At 37.6% G+C, this 12062-nt stretch overlaps 1 long non-coding RNA gene and 1 other non-coding gene across 2 annotated transcripts; one reads left to right on the top strand and one right to left on the bottom strand.

Moving 5' to 3' along the window:
* The first annotated feature begins 4613 nt into the window (after positions 1-4613).
* On the top strand, positions 4614-4720 carry LOC145633409 (small nucleolar RNA R71). The gene has a single exon (XR_014112736.1). It is a non-coding gene; the product is annotated as a small nucleolar RNA R71 (small nucleolar RNA).
* A 5026-nt stretch (positions 4721-9746) lies between these two features.
* On the bottom strand, positions 9747-12062 carry LOC145630807 (uncharacterized). The gene is made up of 4 exons (XR_014112256.1): positions 11931-12062; positions 11726-11839; positions 11220-11644; positions 9747-9949 (listed from the first exon to the last, which is right to left on the bottom strand). It is a non-coding gene; the product is annotated as an uncharacterized LOC145630807 (long non-coding RNA).

Consider the following 12062-nt stretch of genomic DNA (forward strand, 5'->3'; position numbering starts at 1 on the left):
AGCTAGTCCTCATCATCATCCATCCTCTCATATCCTCCTCCATGACTCGAACCGGCACCACCCTGGCTTGGTCCAGCACCACCATAACCCGAACCACCTGCAAAGTAGTTAGAGTCCACATTCCCACCCATACCCCCAAAAGGAGCATCACCCCCATATCCGTGGACTGAAGAGTAGTCCACGTAAGTACCATAAGCACCGGGGTGAGAATACCCTCCTTGGGGGTATTGGAACCAATCGGGAGTAAGTAAATCGGGAGGAATAGCCCCCCGACGGGCGTAATCGTCATACATGGGGTATAGGCCCCTCCCGAGGTTCCTCTCTATGTAACCAACCCGCCCATTTAAGGAGCTTAACTTAGAATCTAGGTTTTGCATCATACCCTCAACTCTCCCTTGCCCCGTCTCGATGCGGTCTAATTGGCTCCTAAAAGCCGAAAAGTCATAAGGAGCATTAGGGTCGACGTTGTAGTCGACTGAGGAAGTGGGCATGCCATAGGTGAAGGGTGGAGGTGGTTGGTAATGTGGTGAATGGTGAGTGGGGGAATGGTCTAGGGGGGATTGGTGGGGTTGTGGTGAAGGGTGAGGTGGTTGAACCTCACCTTGACCATTAATCTCGAAAGTATAAGAAAGCTTCCCCTTCTCAAATTTGGTCAAGGCGGGGTTGGGTAAGGTAAAGATTTGGTCCCTCCTACCCGATTGTCGGTGGACTACCCACCAAGTATCACTCCCCACGGGTTGCACCCAGTTCAAACTCCCTAAATAGGGTAGGTCCATGAGGTTTGATCCTACAACTTTCCTATGCCCATCCGGGTTCCAACCTAGGTGTTTCCTAGCAATGTGGGTCACTAACCCCCCAAAATAAATAAGTGCCCTAGACCTACTAGCCTCGGCCGCATTGGCCGCCCTTTGGAAGTGATTGGCTATCCTATGGGGTATGTTCAATTTTTCGGCGGTAGGAATTACATAGGATGCCAAAAGTTCCAATTCATCTCTCCTAACATTTGCCGGTTCATGCCTCCCAAAAATAGTGAGGCCGACAAATCTTTGCCAAAGTTTTGGGACGGGATCGATGTTGAATCCACGTCCCTTTGGCATGCTGGAGGTTACCTAAATCCTCCCCTGTTAGCCTCTTATAGACCACGGCGGTGTGGTCTTGAGAGGGTTCAATCGGTTTATCCGATTTTAAATCAAACAACTTTCCGAATTCTTTAAGAGTTAGTCTCACATCGTTGTTTAATAATCGGAATTGTACATGAGTAATTAGTGCATTCATTTTAATAACATTAAAACTTGAAATAAATTCTAATGTTAAGTAGTCATACATATCATGGCACATTTGAAAGAAACCACTCATGCCTATACCTTTGAACAATTTTTCCAAATATTTATCTAGGCCTAACCTAACTAGTGTGGGATGATGAATAAAACGGGTAGATAATACCTGGCGATCGATAAGGTTTAGCATCCTAGCCCGTTGCTCCTCCGAGGTAATGACAACCTCCTCCCATCCCGGAATTTGAAGATCCGGGTTGACCGTTGGTTGTGGTGCCCTCGAACTCTCACCCCTTTGTGTCCTTGAACGTTTTGAGGCCATTATATTAGGAAAAACTTGGTGCTTGGAGCTTTCTCTCTCTATGGGTTTGAAGGAAGTATGAGAGAAAGTGGGAGAAAATAGGTGGGAAATGTAGAGGGAGATGTGAGGATTAATAATATGTAAGAATTTTGAGGTTTTGATGGATGAATATGAAGAGATCTTGAAAAAGAAGTGAGTTTGAAGGTGTAAAAATGGAGGTTTTAGAGAGAGAAAGTAAAGGAGAAGAAAATGAATTAAGAAGAAAATGAGGAAAGAAAGAAGAAGAAAAATATAAAGGGACGACCAAAAATAGGCGCGCCCGATCGGGCGATCCTCGCCTGATCGGGTGGATCATGCTGAAGTCCCAGAACTCAGTTGCGCGCCCGATCGGGCGCAAACCCGAATGATTTTTCGCCCTCATACTCGCCCGATATATCTTTTCCTTCACTCGATTTGCGCCCGATTGGGCAACCTTGCCCGATCGGGCGAAATTTGCTCGAGTTTCTGACGGCACTTGCGCGCCCGATCGGGCAACTTTGCCCGATCGGGTGAATTTTGCTCGATTCCCAACTCTCCTCTCGCGCCCGATCGGGCGATTTTTTGGTGGAAATATAGCATGCTTGCGCGCCCGATCGGGTGAGCTCCGCTCGATCGGGCCCGTGCCCGGTCTGAATGCCTTAGCTATTTCTTTCTTCTTTGTCTTCAAATTTCTTCTAAGTCTTTCGACCTCTTAAACCTATACCTGTACAAAAACACTTATAAACGGTAAAATTTCACTCTCCTCTCCTCTCTAAAATAAAAATAAAAAAATAACAGGGAAAACTGGTCTAGAAAGCAAGAAATACGGGTTGCCTCCCGCAAAGCGCTGATTTATCTAGGTCCCGCACGACCTTCTTACCAAGGACAATATCTAGGACCCTTGGCCTAACGCTTGATCGGGTGGTTTCTCACCCGGTCTAGTGGTGTTCAGGCTGCGATGCGGCTTTCTGACATACCCTGTGGGACGCCAAATCACCTTATCTGGTGGATCCTCCTTGACTTGGACTAGGGAATCTTCAATGCTACGCACTAAAAATCCTCCTTCGATCGAAGGTTGCTCCAAATTGTCATTGCGTTCAACACTTGCAACTCGATCTGACGGAACACTTACCGTAGGCTCGATTCGCACAACTTGCTTGATCGGTTCCACTTATTCATCCTCGAAACCAAGACCAACATTGTAGAGTGCTCTTTCTATTGCATCGACTTCCTTCTGCCATTTGTCTATTTCATCTGAAAAGGATGCAACACAAGATACTGCCTCCAAGGGATCTTTTTCAAGAGCTTGGGGCTTGTTAGAATAATTTTCAACCACATTAACACTGAAACATTTCACCTCAGTCATGGAGCTTTTAGGGGCATTATTCAAATTAAAAACAACTTTATCATCCCCTACTAATAGTGTTAGCTTACCACTTCTTACATCTATGACTGCTCCTGCAGTGGTAAGGAATGGTCTACCCAAAATAATTGGGGTTTCCATATCGTCAGCCATATCAAGAACAACAAAATCTACAGGTATATAAAATTTACCTACTCTAACGGGGACATCCTCTAAAACACCTAAGGGGTATTTGAAAGAACGGTCGGCCATTTGTAGAGTTATATTGGTAGCTTTTAATTTACCCATATTCAACTTAGAATACACAGATAATGGCATGACTCTAACACTAGCACTCAAATCACATAATTCATTATCAATCAAGAGATTGCCAATATGACAAGGGATAGAAAAACTACCCGGATCTTTTAATTTAGGTGGAGACTTATTTTGAAGTACGGCACTACACTCTGCAGTGAAAGCTACTGTCTCTACCTCACTAATAGACCTTTTTCTCGTCAATATTTCTTTCATAAATTTTGCATACGAGGGGATTTGTGAGATCAATTCAGTAAAGGGAACTGTTACCTTCAAATCTTTTACCACCTCCAGGAACTTACCAAACTGCTTATCCAAGTTTGTCTTCAATTGACGATTGGGGAAAGGAAGTTTGATAATTGGCTTTGGAGAATTATTACTCTTGTCTGGAGTAGCCACCTTCTTTGGAGTTGTACCCTGCAATGTAGAATTAGATATGTTAGTATTATCTTTTAGCCCTGCAGGGCTATCAACTACAGTGTTTGGTTTAACGGAATCAAGATTAGCATTATTTAATAAAACAGGTTCATCAACTCTGGGCATAGAGGGCCCTTTATAGTTTGAACCGCTCCTCAGAGTAATTGCAAATGCTTGATCCGTAGGCCTAGTCGGCTGTGCCGAAAGAGCTCCCTGTTGGCGGGCTTGTAGAGTAGCGGAGAGTTGCGCAATTTGATTATCTACAATTTTATTATGCGCTAGAATTTGATCAATTGTCGCATCTCTGCTCTCCATGTGCTTTTGCATGTTAACCAACATTGCTCTTATTTCCGCCAGAGAAGGGTCGGAAGCTGAGGGGGTTTGTTGTGGTTGGTTCTTCTGGCTAGCATTGGGATGATAATATTTCTGCTGCTGTGGCGCCTGTGGTTCTTGTGGTGGTGGATTTTGAACATTAGTGCTCCAGTAGGAAAGGTACGGATGATTCCGATACCCGGGATTTTAGGTGTTGGAGTATGGGTTATTCTGCCTATAAGCTTGGAAGGCATTAACTTTCTCCACGGAACTCCTGCAATCTTGCTCCTAATGACCTACAATACCACAATTTTCAAAGAAAGCCTCATTAGAATTATTATTAATTGCAGAAACATTAGCTACATTAGCAGTGCTCAGATTATCTAATTTTTGGCAAATAGAGGTTAGTTGAGCTTGCAAAAAGGATACAGAGTCGACACTATGCTTCCCCTTGTTAGCAAATCCTCTAGGGTTCCCATATTGGGAATTGTGTATCGCCATATCTTCAATAACTTGACCTGCATCATCAACATTAAGATTCATAAATCTCCCACTAGCTGCAGAGTCTAAAATTATTCTAGAGGAATTTCCAATGCCGTTATAAAAGGCTTGGATTAACTGCCATTGCGCTAAATTATGGTGAGGGCATTCTCTTTGTAAGTCCTTGAACCTCTCCCAAGCCTCATATAAAGATTCATCGGCTTCTCGGGCAAAGTTCTGAATCGCACTCCGTAGTACTGTTGTTCTCTCTGCAGGATAATACTTGTTATAGAAATTCAAAACAAGAGTTTCCCAATCAGTTATACCAAGTGTAGTTCTATTTAAGCCATTAAACCACAATTTAGCTTTTCCCGTTAAAGAGAAGGGAAAGAGAATCTCCCTTATTTGGTCTTGAGTGACCCCGGCTTGCCTGATGGTGTTGCAATATTGACAATAGTCGGCAATGTGAAGATTCGGGTCCTCACCCTTGGCTCCACTAAATTGCTTCCTCTCTATCATCGTTATAAATTGAGGTTTGATTTCAAATTGAACCCCATCAAGAGCCGGAGTAGGGGTGAGATGTGGAAAATCCGTAAGCTTTGGTTGTGAATAATCACTAAGCTTCTTTGGAGCCGTCATCTCCGATTCTGCGTCTGATGATGTCTCTGAATCGCTAGAACCAGCTGGAGGATTTCGGTGATTATTGTTATTATCACCAGAATCTGCAAGGATTTGCTTGTAGAGATTTTTCTGTCTATGGAAGGAACGTTCGATCTCAAGATCGAATGGGATGTAACCTGATCTGGAACACCTGGGCATAAACAAAAACTAGAAGCAAATATGAGATTTGTCTCAGAGAACTAACGCTCTCTGAGACAAAAGGGAAATAATCTAGACTACAAAAACAATCAGAAATAAAAATAAAACCGTTTCCCCGGCAACGACGCAAAATTTTGACAGGGTAAAGTCGTATCCCCTAATCAAAAGTAATTCCTAAATCCTCTAACTAACGTAGATAGGGAAGTAGGGTCGAATCCACAGAGAAACGAGTCTTTCTATTCCTAATTAATTAATATAATCCAGATTATAAAGTAACCAATATATTTTAATCAAAGGAAACTAAACTACGAAGATTAAGAGTAGGGAGAAAACAATGAATAAAAGGATCTAGGGCATAGGTTCACCAATAAATAATACTCCAGGGTAAAACATAGTAATCAATCATTGACATTGCATAAATAACACGATTAACAGGCTCTCGCAATTTATTAATCAACATAGATCTAACAGGCTCTCGCAATTTACTAGATCTAAGTTCTTATTGAAAATAGCCTTTAATATCAAATTAACATCTGCTCGATTCATCAATTCAATATTGCTATACTTTTACAAGCCGCAATTGTAAAACGTTAAAACAATTCAATAAGAAATTATCATGCAATACCAATAATCAATAATAGTCAATCATCAATGCATCAATTAACCAGATTGTAAAGGGCTTTCGCTACGTATTACAATCACAAAATTAATCTACCGGTATTAAATCTCATCTCTCGAATCTCGACTTAACCATTTATAAATTAACCTGCCTATTGAAACTAGACCTAAACATCAATTCTCATCTGTCGAATCTCAAATCAATATTGTTAAACTCATGCATAAAACATCTGCGCAAATCTAGTCACAGAGCATTAAATCAATCAATAGGAAATTAATCTAGCATTGATAATTAACAACAACAATTTACCCTTTCATATTATTTATGGATCCCCACAAACCCTAGAAATAAAACTACTCACACATATTAAAAACTAAACAAATCAAAGCAATAAAATAAGTCATGATGAAGGGAAATAAGATTAAGAGAAGAGAAATCGTTACCAAACTAATCTGTATTAATGGAAATAATCAAGAACAAGAGTTGAGAGAAGAGTTAAGAGAGAGAAAAGATCCTAAGTAGAGAGAGAAAGTCTAAGAAAGAAGGTCCTCTAATAATTCCGTACAAAATCGTATTTAACCGTCTTCTAAAACAAGAATTAAAACTAAACATCATCAGGTCTTCTAAAAACGCGCGCCCGATCGGGCGAAGGGCCGCCCGATCGGGCGCGCCTTTTTCTTCGCGTTCTTCCCAAGTAGCATCGCCCGATCGTGCTGGATGCTCGCACGATCGGGCGCGCCTTAGCATGCACAACACTACGGTTTACCGCGCCCGATCGGGCTAGAGGTTGCCCGATCGGGTCTTTGCTCCCCTTGAGGCTTGGACTTCTATTGGGCTAGATTTCTCGGCCCAATCCGGATTTCCTCTCGGGTCTCGAATACTTGGTCCAAATGCCTCGGGATCCCAATTACCGAGCCCTTTATCACCGGCTCTCACCGATCCTGGGCTCCAAAAGTGGTCGTGTCCTTCTAGCTTCCGTAGTTGATCCATAAAGTCCGGGAAAATGCTCCAAGAGTGCAATTTCCTGTAAAATACAACTAAAACTACGAAAACACTAGAACACACAAATTAGTAATAAAAATGGCTCTAAAGAGCCAAAAACACTACTAATAAAGACCAAGGGACGGGGGTAAAACACTATATAAAATGGGCATATAATTATGCCTTTGAGATAGATAATCCTTGGTTACATATGCTTTCTTATAACTATGTGGCGAATGAAGTTTTAGTACGTGAACCTAATTTTATTGTTCATTATGTTAAAGAATATTATATCATCATTAAGTTCATATCATTCATGAATTCTTTGATAGTTAGGAGTACTTATAAACAAGATTTGATGCGCTAAGTCAACTTTCATCAAATTTGTTAGGATTAGACATGTAAAATTGAAATCCTTTTCCAGAGAGGCGGTCTTGTAGTTTGATATTGATTTGTGAATATATAGCTTTTGCTGGTAGCATGATGAGCATCATTTATAGCATCATATATACTTCTAAGATAATCAAATGGTGTGAGGTTCTGCTAAACTCGATCATATGGGTTGCCATTTTTTTTTCAAGTCTATATATTATATGACTCCTGTCATAGTTTCAAATTTCTAAATGACTAGCCTTTCAACATAGAATTAATAATGTATATCTTCTAACAGAAAAATATTGATGTTTGCAGCTTGATTATGTGGGGCATTCAATCTCCTCTTTCCTGAAGTACAAAATGTAGCAGAGATCCAATTATGTAAAAGCTTTAGCTGATGTCATTGCTTATTGATATTTTAGGACTTTTAACCATAGTCGTCTTTGATTCACCTTACCTTCTCACTGCCACCTTCATGTTCATTTATTTTTTGTACTAGAGTAACTTATAATTTTCTCCCTTGAATTATATTGAACTTTGTACCGTAGGTATTTAGACAATAAAGTAATGCACATGTAAGATTTTAAATATTTGTTTTGTTTCAAAGAAATTATGTATTTTTATTCATAATCATATATTTATTTATGTATCAATGTCATATATTTATCTGAGTTTAGTAATAATAATAAATATAAAATATTAAACATTTATAATAATAATTATAAAATTGAGCCGTTCATAATAGTAATAATAATAATAATAATAATAATAATAATAATAATAATTATTATTATTATTATTATTATTATTATTATTATTATAATAATTATTATTATAATTATTATTATTATTATAATTATTATTATTATTATTATTATTATTATTATTATTATTATTATTATTATTATAAATGTTGCCTAATAATAAAAAAGGTGTTACATATTAGTTCGAAAAAGTGATACACTATGTCGAATAAAGTGTTACTATATAATCGAAATGTGTTACTTAATACAAGTAAGTGTTACCTAAGAAATAAAAAGTAACACTTTAAAAGTGATACTAATATCATTATAAAGTGTTACATAATAAGGTTTACAGTAACACTTTTAAAAGTGTTACCATACATTACCCAAAGTGTTACATAAGACCTTAGGTAACATGGGCGGATGTATCACCCACTAAAGTGTTACCTATTGTCTACAATTACATTTTTACCACTATATGTAACACTTTTTTGGTGTTACTTAAGGTTAGTTATGTACTAGTGCTCCTTTATGACATTTTTACATCCATATTTCAATATTCTCGACACTTTCAAGTATACATCGTCTTCATAATTCAAATTTCCTTAAGTTTCAAGAGTTACTCAAGGCGCCTTCAAACTTTTTATCATTTCCAAAATATTCCTTTAAAGCTCTTTAGCCATTTTGTTGAACGTTCGCCTACCTTCTTTCTTGATTTGATTCCTTATCTTTATTTTTTATCTCACCTTTCTTTTAGCTAATATATGAATTTATTATTTATAATTCTATTCAATCAAACTCCCAAAGACTTTATGTCTTGAAAACCACCCTTAAACTCATAGTTCGCCATCCTTCAACTCATTCCCTTAAGTTTAAAGCAATATCATTTCCTTGAATACCGAGAGATCTTAACAACTTGGAGTATTTCTCAAAACTAAGTAATCTTTTCATTTCCACTTAATTAAACCTCACTATCTTTTCTTTCTATCTGCATGAAAAACTGGTAAAACTTATTTCGGGTTTGTTATCTCAAACATCTCCAAATAAGATCTGTATTCATAACTTGTTTGTTCCCACTGACATGGTAAAAATCAACTCTCTCCAATACTTACCATACAAAATTTTATTCACTCTCAAATTCTCAAGACACAAATTGTTTTTAAACAACTTGTATAACTCTTTAACTCAACCGTCAAAACTTCAGGAATTGACACTACAACAAATTAACCTTTGTGCCACGGGAAAAATCGTGGCACAAGTTTGAAATTACCGTGGCTATGAAGTGTAGCCACGGGAATTCCAAAATTTACTCCCGAGGCACAAGAGGCCGTGGCAAGAAATTTGCCACAGGAAAAAGGATGTCGAGGCAAATTTTGAATTTTATGCCATGGGTATTCACGTGGCAAAGAAATTCTTTTGCCACGAATACTAACGAGGCTAACAACTACTTTGCTACAAATTATACTGTGGCTAATATACTTAGTAGCCACAAATATCACCGTTGCTAATATGGTTGTTTGCCACAAATACTACCGTGGCACATAATATCCAATACCACAAATACTATCGTGGCTAAAGTTGTTTGTCCCGAATTTTTATCGTGTCTACCAAATTTACTATCAATGATCTTTGTCGTTGGTTCGTGGCTTGAAAATTTAAAATGACATTTTTTCATTCAAATAAAGCACATTTGGTTTTTTTAGACCAATATATAAATTTTGTAACACATAATTAATTAGGAGAAATAGAGTTTCAAATTGATCTTAATATCCATACAAACTAAAATATTTGAAATTAGTATGATTCATCACTATTCACATACACGCACGGAAATAGGATAAAAAGAGTAATGCGGCCTTCTAATCCTTCTACCATAGAAAAATAAAAATATTACATCATATGTAATTTGATAAATGTAGTATATCTTGTGATTCGCATTCTTCTTTTTACCTACAAGAATGAAAAACAAAAATAATTAGCTATAAATTTTTTTTATTTTTTTTTTAACAAGGAAAGGAAACTATACTAGTACTAGATGATTATAGCATCTAGGAAAATCAATGTTTGTGATCAAATAGGGCCTCCATAATTGCTGAAAAATTGAAAATTGCAAAACATGGAAGCTGCTACTACCGCAAGCAATAAAAATAAATAAAACAGCAACAGTAATTTAAACTAAAAGCATAAGGCATAAAGGTAGATAGTAGTAGGGGAGCCCAGCCATGGCTCAAGAGAAGCTGCAAACATCAGATTTTTCACCATTAATCATGGCGAGAGAGTGAGCAAGTTCCTTGGTGTAGGCTGCAGTCAAGGTAGGAGGAAAGAAGAAGTGGAAAACCAAATTGTCCTGTTGTGAGCTTCTATCTATGTCAGCCAATCCATGAGAAATTTCGTTTGCCGTCCTCTTTACATGAAGCACTGTAACCTGCCAATTTCTTTGAAGCAGTTCAGCAACATCTCTGATGATGTTGGCAAGAAGGTGATCAGTTTACAGCTCCAAAAACCTGATTCCCCTCTCCCAGGCAGTATTCAATCCTTCTAGTGGCTGGCCCTAGGGAGCTATAAAAATTATTTAAAAGCCTAATAAACTATAAATTATATACAGTAAAGCCAACACATACTTGGAAGACTACCTAAATAGTGAGGAATTTTCCACTGAACTGACTCATAGACAGATTCAGAGTCTAAATATTAGTGTAGGAATTAGCAAACATGGCTTCGGAAAAAAAGAATAATATATTATAGAAGGCTACCAAGTATAAAAACAATACATTCATTTTGGAATGGACAAATAAGGCATGTGATATTACAAGATTAATACAACATGAGTAAATTGACAGGAAGAGCTCCTTGCAGGCCAGACAACGACAACAGGAGTTGCTCGATATGGAATTATTTTCTCCACATGCTAGAGTAAATTATTTTGTTTACCTAACTCTTTTATCTCTAGAAAACTAAGTTGTTCTTTTGGTCAATCAAGGATATATAATCAGTCCTAGGAGATTTTTGCTAGTGTTTAGCACATGAAGAAGGGTATCATATGAAGTTACTAAAAAGTCAGATCATAAGGAATAAATTGATCAAGGCTACACAACAGATTATTGTCTAAGTAAATTAAAGCAAGAAAACTCTCAAATAAATGTAAAACAAAAAGCTATAGTTGACCGAATATGAATTCAGAGAGAGAAACGGTAATTCAGAAAGATCGAGATGTACTTACTTCACTTTTGATGCACCTTCACTTCCTGAATCATCATTATTCAAAGAACCTCCTACTTCAAGAAAATCCAAAAGTTGACTAAATTTTTTCTCCCAAACTTCATTGTTCTCTGCAATTTTTTTGTCTACATCATTCCTAACAGCTTCCGCTTCTTTTTTGGCTTGTTCAGCTTCTATTCTAGCATTTTCAGCATCTTTTTTTGCTTCTTCAATTGCTTGATTTGCTTTCTTTTTAACTTCATTCACCTCTTCAGAAAGATCTAATCGAGAAGGCTTTACTTTCAAATGTTGTGTAATACTTCTACCAGGTCCATAAGCTTTCAAGTACCCGTGTGTATCTTTGCCAAGCACATCTTGAATTATTTGCTCATCCGTTTTCTCATTAAGACCTTGATCCCTTTGCTCCTTTAGTTTGTTTATCTCATCCTATTATTACACAAAATTGCTAAGTTAGAATCTAAGATAGAGAATGTTATATGAAAATAGTAATTAACAATCATAACTTACTACTGCACGGGTGTTATTTTCTAAAGTTAATGCATTCACAGCCTTCTCAGACTTTCTCGTACGAGATGCAAGTAGTAGATCAACACGAGAACACTTCCCACCATTCTTCTTCCTCTACATCACAGAGATTTTAAAGTCAGATTATACTCATTATTACTAGTAATCTATCATGTATTAATTACAAGTAATGCATTTAATTACGTACAATTTCTTGTCTAGTGCGACCGAAGCTTTTAGTACCATTGTAGTGAAGCAATTTGTTTTACGCCCAACAACTCCAATCTTTGTTTGTTGGCTGCAATTGTTAGAAGCCTCTTTCTTTCATTTTGAAATGTTA

This window comes from Chenopodium album, chromosome 5, assembly GCF_948465745.1.
Source record: "Chenopodium album chromosome 5, dcCheAlbu1.1, whole genome shotgun sequence".
NCBI classification, from domain to species: domain Eukaryota; kingdom Viridiplantae; phylum Streptophyta; class Magnoliopsida; order Caryophyllales; family Amaranthaceae; genus Chenopodium; species Chenopodium album.